The sequence below is a fragment of the Eubalaena glacialis genome, chromosome 1 (assembly GCF_028564815.1).
Source record: "Eubalaena glacialis isolate mEubGla1 chromosome 1, mEubGla1.1.hap2.+ XY, whole genome shotgun sequence".
Lineage (NCBI taxonomy): Eukaryota > Metazoa > Chordata > Mammalia > Artiodactyla > Balaenidae > Eubalaena > Eubalaena glacialis.
In genome coordinates, this window is record NC_083716.1 from 36,370,693 (window position 1) to 36,397,093 (window position 26,401).

Consider the following 26,401-nt stretch of genomic DNA (forward strand, 5'->3'; position numbering starts at 1 on the left):
TTCACCTGTAGATGGACATTTGCATTGTTTCCATTTTCTATATATCACTAACAGTGCTTCTATAAATATTTATTTATAAGTCATCCTGTGTACATATTGTCATTCCTTTTGGATAATAAGGTACCTTATTGTATTTTAATTCTATATACCCCCCTCACATCTTTTGTGTTATTGTCATGCATTTTAATCTACATATTTTAAAAACCTATTAGATATTATCTTTATTGTTATTTTAAGCAGTCAGTATTCATTCTTATTTACCCACATGTTTACCTTTTCCATTGCTCTTTATTTTTTCCTATATTATCATGCCTTCATCTGGGATCATTTTCTTATGCCCGTTAGACTTTCAGTTTTTACTTATCTAAAAATGTCATAATTTTACTATCATTTTGAATGATATTTTCTCTAAGTATGGAATTCTATGTTTGAGTTTTTGTTCGGCACTTTAAAACATTATTCCATGGTCTTCAGGCTTCCATCATTTCTGTTGAAACATTAGTCATTTACCAACAGTGTTATTACTTCTTTGAAGATAATGTGTCTTTTTTCCTCTGGCTGCTTTCAGGATTTTCTTTTTGTCTTTAGTTTTTATGCATTTTTCTGTGATGTCCCTAGGTTTGGCATTATTAGTTATTTTCTGTTGTTTATTTGCTGTCAACCCTGCTGAGGTTCTTAGTAACTTTTGTATTTGTGTATTGATATCTCTAATCAGTTTGCTAGTATCTCTTTAAATACTTTTACTGTCCTATTCTTTCTCTCTTCTTCTGTGTCTTCAAAGTTACATAATTTAGATTGTTTTACTTTATCACACATGTATCTTACACTCTTTTCTTTCTTTTCCATTTTATATTTTTCTCTGTTCTTCAGCTTTGAAGAATTTTGACCTACCTTCCAATTTATTAATCATCTCTTCCACTCTGTTTAATATGTTGTTTGGTCTTATCTATTGAGTTCTTAATTTTAGAGTACTAGAAATTATATTTGATCTTTATTTTTTATTTTTTTGCATTTGATCCTTTTTATTGATTCTAACTCTCTGGTGAAATTCTTTGCCTTTTCACTGAATTTCTCCGACTTGTTATTATACTTCTGAGCATATTAATCATAGTTAGACTCTTTTTCTACCAACTCTAATATCTGAATCACTTGTGGTGTCTTTGTGTGTGGTCTCTCCCCCCCGACCCAACCCCCAGCTCTGGGTTTTGGCTTTGTGTCTTGGCATACTTAATAAACTTTAATTGTATACTCAACATTTTGTATGAAAAACTGTGGATGTTGTATATGATGTTATTCTACTCCAGAGAAAATAGCTTCTAGGCAGGCATATTGGGGAACTGATTATTGTAGTCCAGTTAGGGACTTAGCTGACTGTAGGCTTTGTTTTAGTTTTGATAAAGCTGTGTCTGCCACTGGCCAATGCCTCTTTCTAAGGTGTAGCTTTCTTGGAACTTCAGCTAAGAGCATAGGGGGTTCTCAATGACTTCTCGCCCTGGCTAGTTCAGAACTCTGTTTTTTTCTCTCCTTAGCAGTGTGAGACTATCACAACTCTCACTGAAAGTTTTTTTAGGAGCTTTCTCCTTGGCTTCTTAGCCTCCTGCCCTGCACAGCTTCAGAATTCAGCAAATTCTGAGAGGAATACCAGCCAAGTGTTGGGCATAGTTTTCTGTTCCTTCCTTCTTATTTGGATCTTGGCATCTCAGGTCTCTAATTTTTGTTTTTCTTTCCTCAAGAGACTACCAAAATTTCTTCTGGTATTTTTGCCTCTTAAGAGCATTTCTGTTGAGGCTCTTTGCCTGGATCCTCAGCTCCTTACCCCTCACCTAGTTTAGGCAAATGTCCCAAGGGAAAGAGTGGCTGCAGAATTTTGGCTCATCTCTTTGTGGTTCTCTCATTTCTAGGATTTTGTCCCCTCAACTCCTGGTTTTCTCAAAAACTCTGTTATGCCTTTAAGCAGGTGTGTGTTTGTGTGTGTGTGTGTATGTATTTGTGCTTTATCCAGCTTTTCTAGTTGTTTTCAGCAGAAGCATTAGTCTGAAGCATTAAGCAACCCCATCATAGGTAGAAGTGGATGTGTGCCTGAAAGATTTTAAATGTATGCAGATATAGAAATATAATGATGTAAATTTTGTGCTTAAAACCCTTCGTTGGCTTTTCATTTCACTAGGAATACAATTCAGAGTCTTTGGCACACCTACAAGGTCCCTGATTTGTTCCTCCCTTACTTCCCAACAACATTTTGTACTGTGTTTCACCTTGCTTTCCATAGTATAGTCATACTGACCTTTTTCAGTTTCTCCAGCATGCCAAATTCTTCCTACATCAGGCCTATTCCATGCAAACCCACCAACTAATATATTTGCAATACTATGATTTCATGTCTGGAGTTCTGTTCCCTAATACATGCTTTTTGATCCCAACTTGGATAGCTTAAAAGTGTTTAACCCTCTAAGATGGCAACAGTTAAAATGTCTGAAAAATACCAAATACTGGCAAGGATGTAGAGCAGAGGGAACTTTCGTACGTTACTAGTGGGACTGTGAATTAGTGAACTACTTTGAAAATAATTTGCCGTTATCATGTAGTGTTGATGATACATACACACTATGATTCTGGGATTCTGTTATTTTACCACTAGGTATATGTCAGAGAGACTCTTGTCACCAAAAGTCTTGTACAAGAATATTTATAATATCCACAAATTTGAAACTCCCAAACTTGAAATAGTATATAAGTGTATCCATAGTAGAATGGATAAATCAGTTGTGGAACATTCACAGAATAGAATACTATTGAGTAGTGGTTATCAAACTTGAGCATGCATCAGAACTATCTGGAGGACTTATTAAAACACAGATTACTGGGCCCCATTCCAAGAGTTTCTGGTTCAGTAAGTCTGGGGTGGAGCCCAATTATTTGCATTTAAACAAATTCCCCAATGATTCTGATGCTCCTGGTTTGGGGACCTTACTTAGAAAACTGTTGCTATACAGCAGTGAAAATTGTTGTAGTAAAATGAATCTCACAAAGTAATTTAAACCATTTTTTATTATAGAAATTTTGAAACTTATTTAAGAGTCAAGAGTATAGTATAAAGAGCCTAATCTATCCATCGCCTAGCTTCAACAGTGATGAATTTATAACCCCCGTATTCAAAGTATACTTTGCAACTCCTCCTTCCTCACAGTATTTTAACTCAGATGTCAGACATCATGTAGTTTCACCCATAAATTCTTTGGGGCCGCAAACATAACGCTGAGCAGAAGTGGAGTCCAGAAGAACACATGATTCCATTCATATAAAAATGAAAGAAACAACATTGTTTAGAGACATACATAAGTGTAAACATCGTAAAGAAAAGGAAGGAAGTATACATCACGAGAACAAGGATAGTAGCTAATTACTTCTAGGTGGGAAGGAGGGGTGTTGTGATCAGAGAGGTGTGCTTTTGAGGTGGTGTAATGTTTTATCTCTTGCCTGTAGAGGTAGTTACATGAGGGTTCACTTTAAAAATTACTATTAAAATATTCATGTATATTTTAGGCACTTTCCTACATATGTATTTTGTTTTACATTAAAGGGACAGAAGTATTTATTTGATGACGTCTTGTGAGGTGTATATGGATTTACATCAGATGTATGGTTAATCTGAGCAGATACAGTTATTGCTTTAATGCTATCAGCATCCATTAGTTTTCAGCCTCATGTTTGCGGGCAGGGGTCGTTTTTGGGTTGTCCACAGTTACAGGAACTCCTCTGGCTAATTTGCAAGAGCCATAATCTTTAGTTCTGGCTGGTGTCTGGCTGAAGCCTTGCTTCCCCGCCAGGTACTATGACTCATTTGCTTCGATGATCTGAGTTCTGCTCTTGGCTTTAATTCTGCTGTGATCAGCAGTGCAGGGTGCATTCTGGTTTCTCTGGATCCCCTTTCTCTTTGAAGGAAGTCATTCTTGCTCATCTCTGAAATTAATTTTCAGCTTGTATATACACTTTAAGAGTTGATAGAATCCTCTTCTTTTTGTCTTTTTCTCCATCTTGTCGCCTGGACCGTGAGTATGGTGGCTAGAGCTCTGGCCTTCATCTTGGTCAAGACAGGCAACCAGAGCCACACTTGGGAAGGAGGAGCAGTGCACCAGGAGGGTAGCCGGGATTCTGGAGGATTGCGGACTCCACAGGATTGCGGGACTCTGACTTCTTACTGACGGGTGAACAGATGCCATCATGTTGTCTGTTATAACCCCTAAACCTAAGTGCCAGTTTCTTATCTTATGTGCTTATCCTTCACACCGTTGTCCATATACACTTCCTAAAACATCATTGTGAGGTGTCACTGTGTCATTCTCCTTTAGGAATTACAACTACCATTTTTGAGGGTCTTTTGTGCTACATAAGTTTCTAGAGATTCACATAATATCTCATTTAACCTTCACAACACCTTTGTAAGGGTATTCATTGAGGCCTGTGCTGTCATTGAGGTCGACTGGCCAAAGGTATAGGAGACAGTGTGAACATTTTTTTTTTTATAAAGACTTTATTTTTTAATACAAGCCCAATACAATTATTTATTTATTTTTATTTTTGGCTGTGTTGGGTCTTCGTTTCTGTGCGAGGGCTTTCTCTAGTTGCGGCGAGCGGGGGCCACTCTTCATCGCGGTGTGCGGGCCTCTCACTATCGCGGCCTCTCTTGTTGTGGAGCACGGGCTCCAGACGCACAGGCTCAGTAGCTGTGGCTCACGGGCCTAGTTGCTCCGTGGCATGTGGGATCCTCCCAGACCAGGGCTCGAACCCATGTTCCCTGCATTGGCAGGCAGATTCTCAACCACTGCGCCACCAGGGAGGCCCCATTTTAAATCCCATTCTGTAGATGAGGAAGCTGAGGAAACACACACACTGTATGTGGCAGGAACACCATCTGAATCAAAAGCCCATATGTGTTCCTCTACATCATTGTAGCCATTGTCTGCTATATAAAGAGAACATTGTTAAGATAGCATTCAAGGCCTCTTGTGACTTGACCCCAGCCTTCTTTATAGCCTCAATCTGACTAATCCCATCATAGGCATCCTCCCTTTTAACAAGATGTTAGAACAGAACTAGTGTTCTTACCCCCCCCAAACTTGTTCCTCTTCCAAGGTTCCCATCCCAATAAATGGCATCAGGCTGCACCCATTTGCTTTGCTAGACATTTAGGTATTGCTTTTGAAACTTTCCACCCAGCCCCCCACTGTCACCAGTGCCTCACCAAGTCCTGCTCACTGTCCCTTCACTTTTCTTCTCCCCAGTCCCAGCGCCAGAAACTCAAGCCAGGCCTCTGCCATCTTTCACTTGGACCATGCGAAGTAGCCTCCCAGGGCTTTCCGTGTATCTACCCTTGCTGCACATTAATGCAGAGTGCGTAATCTGAGCTGCACATTAGAATCACCTGGGCAATGCTCGGAGCCCATCTCTAGAGATCCTGATGTAATTGGTCTGGGTGGGCCTTGGCATCAGTATCTTTGAAAATATCCCCCAGGTGATTATATTCAGCCAGAGGGAGAAGCCCTGAGTTAGCGTGATCTTGTAAAAATGCAAATGCGATTTTATCCGTGGTTCCCAAAGTTACTTGCACATTAGCATCGCCTAGGAATCTTCAAAAAATTCCAAAGCCCATACCCAGGCCATATACAAACCCAACTGATGCACAGTCTCCGGGGGTGAGACTCATGCATTATATTCTGGAAGCTCCCTAGGTTAACCCAATGTGCAGACAGGTCTGGGCACTGCTGAATTATGCTGTTCTCCTCTTCAGACTCTTTAATGGGTTAATGAGTTCCCCTGCTCTTGGGATAAGATCCTAAAATTTTAATATGATTTAAAAGATTTTATAATCTGACTTCTGCCTATCTCACTAGATCAGGGGTTGGCAATTTTTTTCCATAAAGAGCTAGATAGTAAATATTTTAGGCTTGTGTGCCATATAGTCTCTGTCGCAGCTACTCAACTCTGCCACTGTAGTGTGAAAGCAGCTATAGACAATATGTAAATGTACGGGCATGGCTGTGTTCCAGTAAAACTTTATTTATGGCTACTGTAATTTGAATTTCATAAGATTTTCACAATGTTATTAAATATTAGACTTTTTTATTTTTTTCAACTATTTAAAAATATGAAAACATTCTTAGCTGGTGTGTGTGGGGAGGCTATACAAAACCAGGAAGGGACCAGATTTAACCCTGCTGGAGTTTGCCGACTTCTGCCAAAGATTCCGTTCAAGTCAATTCAATTCTCTTAACTATCGTGTAGATCATCTCTCTTCCTCCCCTACCCCCCTTACCCCCCCCCCCCACATATTCTGGCAACTCTGAGCTTCTTTCCATTCCTTGACATTTTGCAATTCAGGGACTTCACAAGTCTTTTTATTGCCTACTCCTCACCCCACCCCCCTGACACACTTACGTGCCTCTTGGGCTGGTTAATTCTTATCACTCTTCAGACAGGTCCTTGACTAGATGTTACTGCCTCATGGAAGCACTCCGAGAATCCCCAGACTATCTTAGACAGTCTTATAACTCCCTGAATTTTTTTCTTTCTTGCGCTCACCTCAATTTGTAATTACCGGTTTGTGAAATTAACTGTAATGGATTCATGATTTGTGGGGTCATCCATACAGCAAGCATGGTAGGACCAGGGCCTCTCTTGTTCGAGACTGAATCCCCAGCCCCCAGCGTAGTACTTGGCACATAGTAGGTGTTCAGTTAATCCGTGTGGATTGACTGAGGAAGGAAGAGAGGGAAGGTGGGTGCCTCTGATTCCCAAATGTCTGGCCTTGCCTTCTTATTCTCCAGTTTCTTATGAAATATTCTTCTTGGTGAAGTTTTTTTGGGAAGCCAAATTAGAGTCAGGAGATTGTATAATGAAACAGAAGCAGCGTGGAGGCAATGGGACAGTCCCAAGGGGTCGTCGCATCAAGGCATAGTAGGCTGGTGAGTCACTTTCTGCTCTCCACGCATGTGTGGAACACTGACGTAAACAAAGCCCTAGTGATGCAAAAGATTTGGCAGCTTAGAGCCAGGAGTCAGCTCTTTATTGTCATCATTGCTGTGCCATGAAACAGGGTGAAAAGGCAGGCAAAATTAAGCAAAAATCCCAGATCCTTTTCATTTCAATGAACAAAACATATTTCAACCAAGCTCATGCATCCCAGAAGGAAAGCCGTAGGTGTCAGGCATGAAGGAGATACCCAAGTAGGGAAGCACAGTAACTGACAGTCGCAATATCATTTATTGAGCACGTACTATGTGCCGGGCCCAGTGCCACGGGATTTATGTGATGCATCTCATTTCATCCCCATGACCACTCTGTGGTTACTCTCATCCCTGCCACCCCTGAAGGATGAGGAAAGGGAGGCTGAGACGGGTTAAGTAACTTGCCTAAGAGCACACAGGAGGAAAACAGTGAATCTTGCTTGGCTGAGGGAAGGTCTGACTCCAGCTCAGAGGGGTGTTGGCTTTGTGAACATCATCTCTGAACCATGTCAAGTGATAAGTGTTTTCTCCTGCTGTTCAGACAGGACAGTGATGATGTTAATAGTAATTATTATTATATTCGTATCAGTCCGTAGTCTCTTATCTAATATCCTTGGGGCCAGATGTGTTTTGGCACATTTTTCTCTAGTGTTGATCCATGGTATCTCCCACTCCAGTCCATCTGTTAGCTTTTGGGTTATGGTTAAGGTGAGGTCACTGTGGAATATTAAAATCCACATCTTCATAGTTTTAAGTTAGATGAGCAGGAAGCCCTAACAAAGAGGCCAAGTGTGTATATGTGTGTGTGTGTGTGTGTGAGAGAGAGAGAGAGAGAGAGAAGAGGGGTGGAGAGAGGGTTAGGTAGGTGGTGGGGATATGGATGAAGAGAGAGAGAAAGAGAGGGAGGGGAGGGGAGAGGGAGAGAGAGGATACATGGGCTAGCAAGCTAGAGGAGATGGTGGGGGTGAGATTTATTTAAAGCAAACCCTTGTTGTTTGCCTACTGGGTATTGAAGTACTGTGGGGATACAAAGCTGAATAAAGACACAGCCTCATCCTCAAGAGGTTATCTAGTTGAGTGTAAATTAAGATTATTTTATTCACGTACCAGAAAATTTGGACCTTTAAAAAGTTAGGTTGTACATATTGCTTTGCAGTCAATCCCTGTGCGATATGACCTTTCTTGAAAGAGTTTATGAGTCATTTAGCTTCTGGTTGCAAACAATTGGCTAGTTTGAGCACTTCTATCAATAAAACCCCCAGTACTCTATGGTCTGTTTTTGAACAGCCTTTTTGTGCCTGGAGAATTCTTGTTAAGGACTGCTGCAAAACGAGGACTGCTAGGTCAGAACTAAGCGCTCATGCTTCTGATGTCGCCTGTTGAAGTACAGGATGCCAGCCTCTGGGGGCTGAGCAGCTGTGGGCCTTTGGGGGAACATCTCCAGTGAACCTATTTGGGGAGCTTCATTTTTGCCCATTTAGCCGGTTTGTATTCTCACTTTCATCCTGGCCTCTGTTCTGATTCAAATTCTGTATTTCTGGGCATTCTGATAATATTTCCCAATCTTTCAAAGAGAGGCAGCTGGATAGCTTTCTTCCTTCCAAATGGTTCTTTCATCTGGAACATCAGGCAGAACCGTCCACCTAAAGGGGGCTATCAATATTTATAGTCTATCATGGGGAGACTTAAATGACATGCTTCAATCCATCTATAATCAATCCAGCCCAGCTGCCTGAATATTTCAGAATTTATTTTTTGGGAGATGTATGTTCTATACGTTTGGTTTGAAAAAGTCTCTGATATTCGCAAGAGAGGTCTTCGCAGATTCTCCTGTTTAATAAATAGATTGCCTCACAGTTTTATACTTGATAGTTTTCTGAATACTGCCAGGCTCCTACCACTCTGGCTTCCTTTCTGAGTCACAAAGGTGATAGTCCTTTGTTAGCAATTTCTTCTTCTTTTTTTTTTTTTGTATTTTATTTTATTTATATTTTTATACAACAGGTTCTTATTAGTTATCCATTTTACACATATTAGTTGTATATATGTCAATCCCAATCTCCCAATTCATCACAACACCCCTCCCCTGCTGCTTGCCCCGCTTGGTGTCCATACGTTTGTTCTCTACATCTGTGTCTCTATTTCTGCCCTGCAAACAAGTTCATCTGTACCATTTTTCTAAGTTCCACATATATGCGTTAATATACGATATTTGTTTTTCTCTTTCTGACTCACTTCACTCTGTATGACAATCTGTAGATTCATCCACGTCTCTACAAATAACCCAATTTCGTTCCTTTTTATGGCTGAGTAATATTCCACTGTATATATGTACCACATCTTCTTTATCCATTCGTCTGTTGATGGGCATTTAGGTTGCTTCCATGACCTGGCTATTGTAAATAGTGCTGCAATGAACATTGGAGTTCATGTGTCTTTTTGAATTATGGTTTTCTTTGGGTATATGGCCAGTAGGGGGATTGGTGGGTCATATGGTAATTCTATTTTTAGTTTTGTAAGGAACCTCCATACTGTTCTCCATAGTGGCTGTATCAATTTACATTCCCACCAACAGTGCAAGAGGGTTCCCTTTTCTCCACACCCTCGCCAACATTTGTTGTTTGTAGATTTTCTGATGATGCCCATTCTAACTGGTGTGAGGTGATACCTCATTGTAGTTTTGATTTGCATTTCTCTAATAATTAGTGATGTTGAGCAGCTTTTCATGTGCTTCTTGGCCATCTGTATGACTTCTTTGGAGAAATGTCTATTTAGGTCTTCTGCCCATTTTTGGATTGGGTTGTTTGTTTTTTTAATATTGAGCTGCATGAGCTATTTATATATTTTGGAGATTAATCCTTTGTCCGTTGGTTCGTTTGCAGATATTTTCTCCCATTCTGAGGGTTGTCTTTTCGTCTTGTTTGTAGTTTCCTTTGCTTTGCAAAAGCTTTTAAGTTTCGTTAGATCCCATTTGTTTATTTTTGTTTTTATTTCCATTACTCTAGGAGGTGGATCAAAAAGATCTTGCTGTGATTTATGTCAAAGAGTGTTCTTCCTATGTTTTCCTCTAAGAATTTATAGTGTCTGGTCTTACATTTAGGTCTCTAATCCATTTTGAGTTTATTTTTGTGTATGGTGTTAGGGAGTGTTCTAATTTCATTCTTTTACATGTAGCTGTCCAGTTTTCCCAGCACCACTTATTGAAGAGACTGTCTTTTCTCCATTGTATATCCTTGCCTCCTTTGTCATAGATTAGTTGACCATAGGTGCGTGGGTTTATCTCTGGGCTTTCTATCCTCTTCCATTGATCTATATTTCTGTTTTTGTGCCAGTACCATATTGTTTTGATTACTGTAGCTTTGTAGTATAGTCTGAAGTCAGGGAGTCTGATTCTTCCAGCTCCATTTTTTTCCCTCAAGACAGCTTTCGCTATTCGGGGTCTTCTGTGTCTCCATACAAATTTTAAGATTTTTTCTTCTAGTTCTGTAAAAAATGCCATTGGTAATTTGATAGGGATTGCATTGAATCTGTAGATTGCTTTGGGTAGTATAGTCATTTTCACAATATTGATTCTTCCAATCTAAGAACATGGTATATCTCTCCATCTGTTTGTATCATCTTTAATTTCTTTCATTAGTGTCTTATAGTTTTCTGCATACAGGTCTTTTGTCTCCATAGGTAGGTTTACTCCTAGGTATTTTATTCTTTTTGTTGCAATAGTGAATGGGACTCTTTCCTTCATTTCTCTTTCTGATCTTTCATTGTTAGTGTATAGGAATGCAAGAGATTTCTGTGCATTAATTTTGTATCCTGCAACTTTACCAAATTCATTGATTAGCTCTAGTAGTTTTCTGGTGGCATCTTTAGGATTCTCTATGTATAGTATCATGTCATCTGCAAACAGTGACAGTTTTACTTCTTCTTTTCCAATCTGGATTCCTTTTATTTCTTTTTCTTCTCTGATTGCCATGGCTAGGACTTCCAAAACTATGTTGAATAACAGTGGTGAGAGTGGACATCCTTGTCTTGTTCCTGATCTTAGAGGAAATGCTTTAGGTTTTTCACCATTGAGTATGATGTTTACTTTGGGTTTCTCGTATATGGCCTTTATTATGTTGAGATAAGTTCCCTCTATGCCCACTTTCTGGAGAGTTTTTACCATAAATGGGTGTTGAATTTTGTCAAAAGCTTTTTCTGCATCTATTGAGATGATCATATGGTTTTTATTCTTCAATCTGTTAATATGGTGTATCACATTGATTGATTTGCGTATATTGAAGAATCCTTGCATCCCTGGGATAAATCCCACTTGATCATGGTATATGATGCTTTTAATGTGTTGTTGGATTCTGTTTGCTACTATTTTGTTGAGGATTTTTGCATCTATATTCATCAGTGATATTGGTCTGTAATTTTCTTTTTTTGTAGTATCTTTGTCTGGTTTTGGTATCAGGGTGATGGTGGCCTCATAGAATGAGTTTGGGAGTGTTCCTTCCTCTGCCTTTTTTTGGAAGAGTTAGAGAAGGATGGGTGTTAGCTCTTCTGTAAATGTTTGATAGAATTCACCTGTGAAGCCATCTGGTCCTGGACTTTTGTTTGTTGGAAGATTTTAAATCACAGTTTCAATTTCAGTGCTTGTGATTGGTCTGTTCATATTTTCTGTTTCTTCCTGGTTCAGTCTTAGAAGGTTATACGTTTCTAAGAATTTGTCCATTTCTTCCATGTTGTCCATTTTATTGCCATAGAGTTGCTTGTAGTAGTCTCTTAGGATGCTTTGTATTTCTGTGGTATCTGTTGTAACTTCCCCTTTTTCATTTCTGATTTTATTGGTTTGGGTCTTCTCCCTCTTTTCTTGATGAGTCTGGCTAATGGTTTATCAATTTTGTTTATCTTCTCAAAGAACCAGCTTTTAGTTTTATTGATCTTTGCTATTGTTTTCTTTGTTTCTATTCATGTATTTCTGCTCTGATCTTTATGATTTCTTTCCTGCTGCTAACTTTGGGTTTTGTTTGTTCTTCTTTCTCTAGTTCCCTTAGGTGTAAGGTTAGATTGTTTATTTGAGATTTTTCTTGTTTCTTGAGGTAGGCTTGTATAGCTATAAACTTCCCTCTTAGAACTGCTTTTGCTGCATCCCATACGTTTTGGATCATTCTGTTTTCATTGTCATTTGTCTCTAGGTATTTTTTGATTTCCTCTTTGACTTCTTTAGTGATCTCTTGGTTATTTAGTAACATATTGTTTAGCCTCCATGTGTTTGTGTTTTTTACATTTTTTTCCCTGTAATTGATTTCTAATCTCATAGCTTTGTGGTTAGAAAATATGCTTGATATGATTTCAATTTTCTTAAATTTACTGAGGCTTTATTTGTGACCCAAGATGTCATCTATCCTGGAGGACATTCTGTGCGCACTTGAGAAGAAAGTGTAATCTGTTGTTTTTGGTTGGAATGCCCTATAAATATCAATTAATTCTCTCTGGTCTGTTGTGTCATTTAAAGCTTGTGTTTCCTCATTAATTTTCTGTTTGGATGATCTGTCCATTGGTGTAAGTGAGGTGTTAAAGTCCCCCACTATTATTGTGTTACTGTCGATTTCCTCTTTCATAGCTGTTAGCAGTTGCCTTATGTATTGAGGTGCTCCTATGTTGGGTGCATATATATTTATAATTGTTATATCTTCTTCTTGGTTTGATCCCTTGATCTTTATGTAGTGTCCTTCCTTGTCTCTTGTAACATTCTTTATTTTAAAATCTATTTTATCTGATATCAGTATTGCTACTCCAGCTTTCTTTGGATTTCCTTTTGCATGGAATATCTTTTTCCATCCCCTCACTTTCAGTCTGTATGTGTCCCTAGGCCTGAAGTGGGTCTCTTGTAGACAGCATATATATATGGGTCTTGTTTTTGTATCCATTCAGCGAACCTGTGTCTTTTGGTTGCAGCATTTAATCCAATCACGTTTAAGGTAATTATTGATATGTATGCTCTTATTACCATTTTCTTAATTGTTTTGGGTTTGTTTTTGTAGGTCCTTTTCTTCTCTTGTGTTTCCCACTTAGAGAAGTTCCTTTAGCATTTGTTGTAGAGCTGGTTTGGTGGTGTTGAATTCTCTTAGCTTTTACTTGTCTGTAAAGCTTTTGAGTTCTCCATCGAATCTGAATGAGATCTTTGCCAGGTAGAGTAATCTTGGTTATAGGTTCTTCCCTTTCATCACTTTAAATATGTCATGCCACTCCCTGCTGGCTTGTAGAATTTCTGCTGAGAAATCAGCTGTTAACCTTATGGGAGTTCCCTTGTATGTTATTTGTCATTTTTCCTTTGCTGCTTTCAGTAATTTTTCTTTGTCTTTAATTTTTGCCAATGTGATTACTGTGTGTCTCGGCGTGTTTCTCCTTGGGTTTATCCTGTGTGGGACTCTCTGCGCTTCCTGGACTTGGGTGGCTATTTCCTTTCCCATGTTAGGGAACTTTTTGACTATAATCTCTTCAAATATTTTCTCGGGTCCTTTCTCTCTCTCTTCTCCTCCTGGGACCCCTATAATGCGAATGTTGGTGCATTTAATGTTGTCCCAGAGGTCTCTTAGGCTGTCTTCATTTCTTTTCATTCTTTTTTTCTTTATTCTGTTCCACAGCAGTGAATTCCACCATTCTGTCCTCCAGGTCACTTATCCATTCTTCTGCCTCAGTTATTCTGCTGTTGCTTCCTTCTAGTGTACTTTTCATTTCGGTTATTGTATTGTTCATCTCTGTTTGTTTGTTCTTTAATTCTTCTAGGTCTTTCATTTCTTGCATCTTCTCGATCTTTGCCTCCATTCTTTTTGCGAGGTCCTGGATCATCTTTACTATCATTATTCTGAATTCTTTTTCTGGAAGGTTGCCTATCTCCACTTCATTTAGTTGTTTTTCTGGGGTTTTACCTTGCTCCTTCATCTGGTACATAGCCCTCTGCCTTTTCATCTAGTCTATCTTCCTGTGAATGTTAACAATTTCTTGACATAGAAAAATTGCCTTTTCTTTTTATGGGAGTCCTAGGGGATTCATCTATTCACATCTTCAGTATTTATTGATTACTTAATCTTCATTGGTTACTCATTTATATCCTCAACAAAAGCAAATAAGGCCTCTGCTGTCTTGAATCTTACATTCTAGTAAGAATAAATAGGCAAGAAACAGATAACACACACACACACACACACACACACACACACACACACACACTGATTCATTAGTAATAAGTGCCACATGGAGAATTAAAACAGAGTGATGTGTTAGAGTGGTTGGTCATGGAAGGCCTGTCTGAGGAGGTGACATATACATCGTGATGTAAATAACATGATGGAGCTGGCTATGTGAAGGATCAGGAGGAAGAACATTCCAGGCAAAGGCAGCAGCTGGTGCAAAGGCCCTGGGCCAGTGTGATTGGGGTAGAGTGATCAAAGGAAAGCTCAGAAGGAGATGAGAGTAGAGCAGTGGTCACAACTCATATTGGGATTTGGGACAGGTAAAGAGATTGGATTTTATTCTAAATGCAGTGGAGGCCTTGGAGAGTTTGAAGTCTCGGGTGACATGATCTGATTTGTACTCTTAATAGTTCCTTGTGGTTACTTTGTAGAGAATGAAATGGAGAGGAGTGTGAGTGAAAGCTGGGAGACCAATGGGAAGGCTTCTGTTGTTGTTAAGATAAAAGATGATTGAGAGGAGTGAAGATGGAGAAAAGTGGAGGGGTTCAAGATACGTCTGGGAGGCACATTGGCAGGACTAACTGATGGATTGGATGTGGTGGGTGAGGGACAGAGAAGAAAAAAGGATGACTATGTGCTTTGGGCTCAAGCAACTCAGTCGATGGTTATGCTGTTGATCAAATAAGAGAGTAGCAGAACTGGTGGTGGATATCAAGAGTTCTAGCCTGGTTTTTAAAAAATTTTTATTTTATTGATATATAGTTGATTTACAATGTCATATTAATTTCTGCTGTACAGCAAAATAATTCACTTATATATATATAATACATACATACACACACACACACACACACACACATTCTTTTCCATATTCTTTTCCATTATGGTTTATCACAGGATATTGAATATAGTTCCCTGTGCTATGCAGTGGAACTTTGTCGTTTATCCATTCTATATATAATAGTTTGTATTTGCTAACCCCAAACTCTCAATCCTTCCCTCCCCCCACCCTTGGCAACCACAAGTCTGTTCTCTATGTCTGTTTTGTAGATAAGTTCATTTGTGTCATATTTTAGATTCCACCTATAAGTGATATCATTTGGTATTTGTCTTTCTCTTTCTGACTTCACTTAGTATGCTAATCTCTAGGTCCAGCCATGTTGCTGCATATGGCATTATTTCATTCTTTTTTATGGCTGAGCACTGCATTCCATTGTATATATGTATCACATCTTCTTTATCCATTCATCTGTTGGTGGACATTTAGGTTGCTTCCATGTCTTGGCTATTGTGAATAGTGCTGCTGTGAACATAGGGGTGCATGTATCTTTTTGAATTATAATTTTGTCTGGATATATGCCCATAAGTGGGATTGCTGGATCATGTGGCAACTCTATTTTTAGTTTTTTTTTGAGGAATCTCCATACTGTTCTCCATAAGGGCTGCACCAATTTACATTCCTACCAACAGTGTAAGAGGGTTCCCTTTTCTCCACACCCTCTCCAGTATTTGTTATTTGTAGACTTTTTAATGATGGCCATTCTGCTTTCTGCCCGTGGACGCCACCGAGTAAGCATCGTTGACGTCTCTCCCCGCCTCCACTGCCGTCATGTCTAAGTCAGAGTCACCCAAAGAGCCCGAACAGCTGCGGAAGCTCTTCATCAGAGGTTTGAGCTTTGAAACAACCGATGAGAGTCTGAGGAGCCATTTTGAGCAGTGGGGAGCGCTCACAGACTGTGTGGTAATGAGGGATCCAAACATCAGGCGCTCCAGAGGCTTCGGGTTTGTCACATATGCCACTGTGGAGGAGGTGGATGCAGCCATGAAGGCAAAGCCACACGAGGTGGATGGAAGAGTTGGGGAACCAAAGAGGGCCGTCTCAAGAGAAGATTCTCAAAGACCTGGTGCCCACTTAACTGTGAAAAAGAGTTTTGTTGGTGGCATTAAAGAAGACACTGAAGAACATCACCTAAGAGATTATTTTGAGCAGTATGGGAAAATTGAAGTGATTGAAATCTCGACTGTTGGAGGCAGTGGCAAAAAGAGAGGCTTTGCTTTCGTAACCTTTGATAACCATGACTCTGTAGACAAGATTGTCATTCAGAAATACCACACTGAATGGCCACAACTGTGAAGTAAGGAAAGCCCTATCTCAGCAAGAGATGGCTAGTGCCTCATCCAGCCAAAGAGGTCAAAGTGGTTCTGCAAACTTTGGTGGTGGTCGTGGAGGTGGTTTTGGTGGGAATGACAGCTTTGGTCGTGGAGGAAACTTCAGTGGTCGAGCTGGCTTTGGTGTCAGCCTGGGTGGTGGTGGCTGTGGTGGCAGTGGGGATGGCTATAATGGATTTGGTAATGATGGTGGTTATGGAGGAGGTGGCCCTGGTTACTCTGGAGGAAGCAGAGGCTATGGAAGTGGTGGACAGGGTTATGGAAACCAGGGCAGTGGCTATGGCGGGAGTGACAGCTATAACAACGGAGGAGGCGGAGGCGGCTTTGGCGGTGGTAGTGGAAGCACTTTTGGAGGTGGCGGAAGCTACAGTGATTTTGGCAGTTACAACAATCAATCTTCAAATTTTGGACCCATGAAACTTTGGAGGCAGAAGTTCTGGCCCCTATGGTGGTGGAGGTCAGTACTTTGCCAAACCCCGAAACCAAAGTGGCTATGGTGGTTCCAGCAGCAGCAGGAGCTATGGCAGTGGCAGGAGGTTTTGATTACTGCCAGGAAACAAAGCTTAGCAGGAGAGGAGAGCCAGGGAAGTGACAGGGAAGCTACAGGGTACAACAGATTTGTGAACTCAGCCAAGCACAGTGGTGGCAGGGCCTAGCTGCTACAAAGAAGACATGTTTTAGACAATACTCATGTGTATGGGCAAAAAAACTCGAGGACTGTATTTGTGCCTAATTGTATAACAGGTTATTTTAGTTTCTGTTCTGTGGAAAGTGTAAAGCATTCCAACAAAGGGTTTTAATGTAGATTTTTTTTTTTTTTGCACCCATGCTGTTGATTGCTAAATGTAATAGTCTGATCATGACGCTGAATAAATGTGTCTTTAAAAAAAAAAAAATGATGGCCATTCTGACTGGTGTGAGGTGATACCTCATTGTTGTTTTGATTTGCATTTCCAAGAGTTCTATTTTGAATGCTAAGTTTGATATCATTAGACATTTGTATATAAGAGTCTAGGATTCCAGAGAGAAGTCAGGACTGGAGATACAAATTTGGGCGTCATTGGAAATGATATTTAAAGCCATAGGGTGGGGTCCAGCTACCCGTCCTTAGCAAGATAAAATGTTTAGAGGTCAAGAGAAGAGGAAGAGCCAGCAAAGTTTAAAAAGGGATGGGCAGTGAAATAGGAACACCTGGAGAGTGCTATCACGGAAATTAAGGGAAATGTTTTGAGAAGGATAGAATATCAACTGTGTCAAACGCTGTTGTAAGATAAAGCTAGAAAAATGGCCAATCATTTGGGTGACCTTGAAGTCACTGGTGATCTTGAGAAGAGAGGTTTCAGTGAAACAGTGCAATGGAAGCCCTGGTGGAGCGAGGTGAGGAGAGATTGGGGGGAAGGAAGGAGAGGCATTGACTAGAAACAGCTCTTTCAAGAAGTTTAGCTACTCACCTGGGAGTCGGGAAACCTGCATTCCAACCCTGTATCTGCTGCGTGTACCTTCGTGATAATTATTTATATGCCTGTCTTAAATTCCATTAGAATGGGCAAGAACTTTGACTTCGATTTTCCTAGCATTTGCAGAGCTCCTGGCACCCAGTAGGCGCTGAATCATATTTGTTGAATGAATGGATCAATGGATTAAGGAATATCCTACTAGAATAGAAACACTTTAGGCTCAAGACTGTGTCTGATTCATCTTCTTCAGGCTCATGTACACTAGTGAGGATGCAAAAATATCCCTGAATGAATAAATGAGTCTGGTAAACTTGGGAGTAGAGTAGAGGAGCTTGGTGTGGAAAGGTCAGGGATCGGGGCTGTTTAGACCAGGATTCCCATAGGATTGGGGAAGGGCACAGAAAGCTCTGTTAAGACAGAAGCCAGGGGACAGGATACGGATTCTGTTTCTGTGACTCCTAACTGTGACCTTGCGTAAGTCACTGTACCTTATTTCTAAACCTCGTTCCTCATGCATGGTAGAAATATCTCCATGAAGTTAATATGAGGAATAAATGAGATTATATACATGAGGAGTTTAGCCAAGGGCCTGACTCATATAAAACAACCACTGATTGAGAGCATTGTTATTATTACTAATATTAATATTAATAATAGCTGTGCCAGGGAATTGAGTTCTACCAGCTAGTCAGGGCAGCTGTCTGGGACTGGAGAGTTGTTTGAATGGGAAGGTTCACTGATGCCCTTTCTGAGTCTTTTCTTCTTTCATCCTAAAAGGAAAAAGTATCAATAAATCAAGTTTGTCTTTAGGAAAAGTCTATATGGGGTCTTGATGAGGCTTCAGGGAATGCCAGCCTGCCTGCAAACCACCCTACCTGTCCAATGATGCCAGAAATGGGGGCCAAGGTCAGTTCCATGATTTACTTCAGATGCTGCTTGAGGCACATCAGGGACTTGAGTTCATTCATGCTGAGGTGCGCTCAGTGGGTCAGTCGGGAAGGATAAATGATTGGTACCTTGTATAATGTTGTAGAGAATGGGGAGGGGAGGGTTTGTGGTACACCATCACTCCTCAGATAACATCCTGGCTGTCTCCTGCTCTTGCCCTTTCCTCTGTGTACTTCCTATGTGTCACAGGAAGTATAGGGGCTGCTTCTGTTTTCCTGCATATACCATGTCCTCCTTTGCTTCCATGTCCCAGTACATTCTGTTTCCTCTGCCTAGAATGCCCTCCTCTTTTCTGCCTGTTTCCCAAGCATTCTTCATGACGCAGCAAAAGTGTCATGGTCTCCAGGAGGCTGTCCCTGACACCTTGGTCTGGCTTAGGTGCTCCTCCCAGGCTCTTCCTGACCACTCTGAGCTTCCGTCTCTATTACCATCAGGCTGAAATGTAGTTGATTATATTTCTCTGTCCCCCACACACCAAGTGCTGAGGTTTGTGGGGACAGAGACATCTTATTCATCTCTGTTTGCTCCCAGCTTCTGTTGGTATGTGGAAAGTCTCAATAAATATTGGCTGGAGAAGTGAACGAATGAATGAATGAATGAATGAAACTGGCAACAATTGACTATTTAATTGTGTCTTGAGTATGAAACAGGAAGGGAAAATGAAAGAGGGACATAGAAGCCACCCCATTTATGACACAGTTCTGCTTTGGTGGGTCTTGTTTCCTTACTCCCTTGAGTGGGTACCTCATCATAGCTGCCAGAGCCTTTTTTCTATATCTTTGAAGGCACAGTTCTGCTTCTCATGGCTTATGAACATGCTGTGGATTTCATTTCCAGGATGTCCTGTCATCAAGGTCTCCGTGTTAGGATGGTCAGTATAATAGGGTTTTTACCTGCAGAGCATATTATATGAGCGTCCCCAGCAGCCTTATTGGGTTAGCTTCCAAGCCCCAGGGGCAAGACTAGACACTGGAGACAGTGTGATGGGATGCACTCCAGCCACGGATATTTCAAATATACTTGTACAAAAAGAAATCATGTGATGAAATCTAACCTTGCTTCCAGAACCTCTCATTGCTCCATTTTTGGTGAGTCCGAGGCATTTTTCCATTTACATGCTGGTTCCTGTCTTGATTCTTCTTCCAGGGAATAGCTCCTACCCTGGTAAATTCCTAGGAGACTGTTACATTCCCCTCAGATATCATTTGTGTGTAGCCTTGTGATAGATTATAGAAATGGCTCCCAATTCTTCCCATGTCTGTTACGCCTTTCAAGTGTGACTTTACAGCCCTTCCCATATTGACTCTTGGCATGGCCTTCTAACTTGCTTTGGCTGATGGGACTTTAGCAAACATGATGTAGGCAGAGACTTGGAATTTGCCTTCTTTTGCTGCTTTTGGGAACCCTGTGACTGCTATCATGTGAGGAAGCCCAGGCTGGATGACGAGAGACCCAGGGCTTAGTCCTCCGATTTCCCTGGCTACCAGTTACCAGTCAGGTGAATGAAGCCATCCTAAACTACTCAGGCACCAGCAGGTCTACCACCTGACCACAGACATAAGAAAACCCACTCGACATGGACTGAAGTTGCCTGGCCCAGAACGGCCCCCCTAACCCGCCAAATAGGGAGCTGAGTAAATGGCTGGTGTTTAAACCACATGGTTTTGGATTAGTTTTTACACAGCAAAGGCTAACCGACAGCAAGCCTTTGGTGTTTTGACCCTCCTTTCCACTGAATTTATGTTCCCATGTTGATTTGTTTGTGTTATAGCACAATGTCCATGATGTTCTCTGGATGGCTGTTTATAAGTCTACCTTCCCAGTAGAACTTGGATACTCCAAAAGCAGCAGTGGTGTCTGGAGGACTAATAGGATTTGCTCACCTAAGGCCTATCCCAGTGCCTGGACCAAGAACGCCCTCTGGAAATGTGGACGGGCCAGATGAGAATGTGCAGCTCAGTTGTGAGGTCTTTGGATCTTGGCTTCTGTGTCACCAACAGTCTCTTCACTTATTTCTTCCCCACTCCCCAGCTAGGTATCCAAAACCTGATGTTTGCTATACTCGTGACATTTTGTATTTTCACATTCTCTTTTATAGTTATGGTGGTCTTTTACCCATCCTTATCCTATCTTTGTGTATCTATAGATAATAAAGTCCCCCAAGTTTTTAAAAAATAGGATTCTGCAGTCATAAAAGACACTGCCAGAATAAATCCTTTTGGTGGAATCCAAGTTTCCTTTTTCTAAATTATAGTTTTCAAATGGCATTACGTGATGATTGATTTATATTTTCTTTGGATTTGATTTGATTTTCAATGTGGAAGATTTATATTTTCAAAATGAACAATTTTTCCACTGAAAGCTATTAATTTCATCTTGTCTAAGGTGATAACTCTTCAAACAAATTCGTTCAATGTGTAGCTTCGGTAAAAATCTGTGATTGATTGTTGGCATTTTGGGAACCCTAGAAAGTCAGTCATAGGAAGGAGTCCTTCAGAGTCAGAATGAAGGAAGAGGAAGGTAACTCAGGTAATAGTCATTAACAACTCCCCAAGAAATTTTTGTTGGATAAATGCCCAGTGAAGGATTAAATGTTGCCTTGTATCAGTCAGACCCTGGGCTACATGCTGACCGTCTCTTTGAATCTTCCCAACAGCCCCACGCGGTAGGTTCTATTATCTCCATTTTACAAACGAGGAGAGGCTTAGAGAGTTTAATCAGGTTACCCAGAGTCAGAGCCTGGAGTCAAACTTGAGTGTATCTGATTTCAGCGCTGGCATCTTAACTCTTATGCTTCACAGAGAAGTGGATAGAAAATATGGTCTATTCCTTTTAGGTCATGTATCCTCTTTTAAAGATGAAAATCAGATAACATATCTAGACCTTGGAGGTTCACCTAGGAGCATGATATCAGCACCTTGAAATATTCTGTACAGTGATCACATAGGGGCCGACCTTGGTGTGTATGTTGCTCCATACCCATTCCTAACTGCCCAGAAGTTCCAGGTTTGGCATGTCAGTGGTCAAATTAACAGACAAACAGAATCAGTGAGTGTTAAAACTGGAAGGGACCTGTGCTAGTTCCCATCTCCAGGTCTTACCCTCTACCCTTCTCCACTCTGTTCTCTTCCCTGGGAAACTGATATGTTCTTTGGCTTCTGGTTGAGTTCAGCCAATGGCAAGTCCAGGGAAGGATATCAAAGGGAGATCCAGCCCTTCCTGCAAGGTGATCACCTTGCCCTGACTGGGCCCCTTGATGGGAAGTCGCTGCTCCTCTCAAGGTGGCCCTTGCTACATGACTCCTTCCTTTTGGGTCCTGTAACTGCCTCCTTCCCTCCTCCCTTTGGACCTTGGATGGTGATTATTCTTCTGTGGCTGCCCTGTCCTTTGTAGTTTCCCTACCTCCTGCCCATACCTCCGTGAATAGTCTCCTTGAATTATCCTAATTTGAGTCTATTTCTTGCTGAGACCCTGATTGATAGAGAATTCTAGAGATTATGTAGTCCAACCTTTACATTCTATAAAGAGAAAAGTGAAGCACAGAGAAAGTAAGTACCTGTTGAAGCAACTGACTAAGTGGCAGAACCAGAACTTGGAAGGCACACTGGACTGACTTGTCCAGTGACTCCAGTGACGAAAGACAGTGACTGGCACAACATAAGTTGAGGAAGTTGTTCATTTATTTCCCTTTTTTGTAGAGCAACTTTCCTGGGTCACATCTTCCTGTGATGACTTTGGCCCATGTCATTGCTCAACTGTACTTGGGCAACTTCTCAGCTATGACGTTTGCCTTACCTTGGGTGCTCTAGAATAAAAAAATTCATGAATAGGCTTCTGTGTTTATCTGGTTACAAATTTAAAAGCAATGTAGGCAGATGGTTTGTGTGTGAGTGTTATTAATGTCTTTCAGGGTAAATGCTTTTTGTTCTTTAGGAAAGGCAGGATTTTCATCAGCTTAATAACATTCACAAACCAATATGGCAGTGAATCAGGTTCTTACCATCAAGGGAAGAATATCATTACACTGTTTATTGATAACAATTATTGAACAGTATTCAATTGTAATTACTGAAACTTGGGTTTTGTCAATGCACTAGCACAAGATAAACAGTCAATAAATAAAAGTCTGTTGAATTATTGAATGAATGAATATTCATATTGTTGAGTGGGAAATGGTTTAAAGTTAGCAGTAGCACCTAATCTGTCTAGAGCAGTGCTTCATTCTTTGATCTCTCAGGTGTTCTCTGTTGGCTATTGAAATCTGATAAAATTAATTAAAATTTTATTGATGCCCTTTTTTTTCTTGTTCCTTTTCCATACCTGTGTTGATGTAGAAAGAGCACTGCTTTCAGAATGGAAAGGCCCTGCTTTTAGTTCTCATTCTGTGACTTCCTTATTAACTGTAAGGTATCATTTCACTCTCTTTGAGCCTCAGTTTCCCCATTGTGAAGTTGGGTTGGTAATACCTTTCTCCTAGGGTATTTTGGTGGTAAAAATAAAAATGTATATGCAAGAGTGCTTTTTTTGTAAGTTGTGGAGATTGTTGCTTTTACTGTAGTATTAGGGTGTTACAACTGTCCTTTGAAACAACAGACTTTGCAGGACTGTGGGGTCTGTGTTGATGTTTTAATCCTTGTATGTACTAGTTCAGATGCTTGGGATCTTCTCCCGATATCTGTAAAAGTCACTTGTAGTTCTTATGATTCTAAAGAAATAACTAAAGAAAATGATCAGAAACCACATTTCCTATAGTGGACATCCCCCTTTTGTGGGTTGGGTCATTCTAAGAGCCTCCAGGTCCTTGCTCCAAATAATAATGGTCTGAATTCATGTTCAATTCCTCTTCTCATCAACTCTTTTCCCCCCAACATCTCTTTCAATGTGTTGGGGTCCTTCCTTCCCTCTTTGCCCACACCCTCCAACAACAAAAACAAAACCTAAAAGCCGTTACTCTCTTAAGCTGCCTGGGAACAACTTAAAAGATCTGTATTATTTTATTATGTAGAACAATTTGTTTCCCTTCAGCCCCTTTCTATCTCATCAGATTAGCCTAGAACCTTCCCTTTCACGACCTAGGGGCCGTGTCATCCTAAACAACAGAATGACTTTTTCCCCCAGAGGTGAATTCTTCACTTTCTCAGAATACAGAAGCAGCTTTAGTAAGTGTTTCCCCCTTTTTCAAAATAGGAGATTTTCCTTCCTGATAAATATAGATGTAGTTATGATTAATAAAATGCAAATTTACTTAAGAGCATTTAAGCTATCATAGCTTTTCGTCATTCTGTATTTTTTCAGACAACCGATACTAAAAGTACAATTACTACTAAGTGTGGGCTTGAAAAATGTTTTGACATTTAAAAGGGGTCCTCATTTTTGAAGGAGGATAGGAATCCCTGGGATATACCTTTTAGATTGTGAGATACTGCCTGAACTCTATTTCTCCCCAGAACTAGTGGGAAGCTAGCTGGTGCCAGTCTAAATGAGGTTCTTTGTGCAGGATCTAGGATGGAATTGAGGAGTTTTGTTTCAGGTTTATACACTGAAGAATAAGGCTGAACCAAATCTAGTGTCCAGGACAAAAGTGAGCTTGGGAACCACGAGGACAGTTCGAAGCAGGTAGGCCACAGAAGTAGAAACCATATATCAGGTTAAGCCTTCATGGGGCAATTTGGGGTTGTGACTCCAAATTGTTCACAGATCATTGGCTGTTTGGGAGAAGTTATGGGGGAATGGGGTATGCTGTTCAAAGACAATGTCCCAAACCCAGCAGATCCCTCTTGACTTGGTTCCCAGCCCTAGACACGTCTGCTTGCCATAGTGGATAAAGAAGCAGTATTAGTGAAAAGGGAGTAGGAGAGACTTTCTGGGAGGGAGTGCAATGAACACATATTTCCATAGTGGTTTTTATTTCATCTTTTCATTGTTGTTTAACAGCTTTAGTGAGGATAATTTACATACCATAAAATTTACGTGTAAAGTACACTGATCAGTGATTTTGAGTGAATTTATGGAGTTGTGTATATATCACCTCGATCCAGTTCTGGAAAATTTTCAATACATCCCCAAATTCCCTGTGCCCATATTTCCCATTTACCATTCCTAGGCAACCAGTCTTCTGCTTTCAGTATCCATAGATTTGCCTTTTTTTTTTTTGAAATTTCGTGTAAATAGAATCATACAATATGTGGTCTTTTGTGTCTTGCTTCTTTCAGTTGGCATAATATTTTTGAGGTTCATCCATACTGTAGTATGTATCAGTAGATCATTCCTTTTATATACACACACACACACACACACACACACACACATTTGCAGAATAGTATTCTACTGTATGGATATATGGTGTTTTGTTTATCCACTCAACAACTGAAGGACATCTGGAATGTTTCTACTTTTTTGGCTATTATAAATAGTTCTAAGTCCTCGTGTGGACATTGTTTTTATTTTTCTTGGGCAGATAACTATGAGTGGAATTACTAGTAAGAATATGTTTAACTTTCTAAGAAACTATTGAACTATTTTCCAAATTGGTTGTACATTCCCAAAAGCGATGTATGGGAGTCCAGTTTCTTTATGTTCACACGTCTTTTTTGCTTATAGCCACTTTAGTGGGTGTATAGTGGAATTTCATTGTCATTAAATTTGCATTTTCCTATCCATTCCTGATTTTGAGCAATTTATTAGCCAATCGTGTATTTTCTTTGGTGAGATGTCTATTCAAAACTCCACCCCCCCCTTTTTAGTTGAATTGTTTGTGGTTTTATTATTGAATTGTAAGAGTTCTTTATATGTTCTGGACACAAGTCCTTTATCAGATATATGATTTGCAGATATTTTCTTTCATCCATATATTTTCTTGGTAGTATGTGAATTATTTTATTCATTTATTGCTGGCAAATATTGATTAGCACTTACTATGGAATGGATTCTGTTCAACACATTGGGAATAGAGAGCAAACAAACCAGACCAAATCCTCGTTCTCACAGAACCTTGGATCTAGTGGAGGGACTCAAATAACACATAAACTAAAAAGTGTAATAGTAAGTAATTTGTGCTTTGCAGCAAATTAAAACATGGTGAGGTGAGTAGAGAAGTGCCTTTTTAGAGTGAGTGGTCTGGGACACATTTTCTCCAGAATTTGGACATTTGAACAAAGACCTGAATAAAATTAGGCTGTAAGCTGCATGGCTGTCTGTGCAAAGGGTCCCACTCATAATCTTAACAAATCATGACTCACAGTGTTTTCACCCTCTAAATTTCATTGCTCTGGGGCAAAGTCCTAGGTCATGAACACCAGGGATGATATTCAAGATATTTAACTATGACCACTGACCAGTCACAGTGGATGTGGGTCTTAGGGCTGGATGATGGAGATAGTGGGGGCCACTCAGAGAGCGTGGGGCAGTAGCTATTTGCCAGCTAGAATGGAAGTATTATATTAACAAATGGTACAGTCATACCAGTGTATATACCTGGTATGAGGTCAGACTTACACCAGACATTGTCATGGAATTTGAGGGAAAGAGGAGTTGAGTCAGGGGAGGGTCTCAAAGTATCAGTGTGGAAGCACCAAGAAGAAACCAACCCAGAGTCTGGCCAGTGGACAGGGGGCTTTTAGGGGTTCTGATCCGACGCAGACAGGCA

General features: G+C 40.3%; 1 protein-coding gene and 1 pseudogene across 4 annotated transcripts in view; both read left to right on the top strand.

Moving 5' to 3' along the window:
* HTR7 (5-hydroxytryptamine receptor 7) overlaps positions 1 to 26,401 on the top strand; it is a 119,735-nt gene that overhangs the window by 5,082 nt on the left and 88,252 nt on the right. The window lies entirely within an intron of this gene.
* On the top strand, positions 15,760 to 17,076 carry LOC133094640 (heterogeneous nuclear ribonucleoprotein A1-like; annotated as a pseudogene).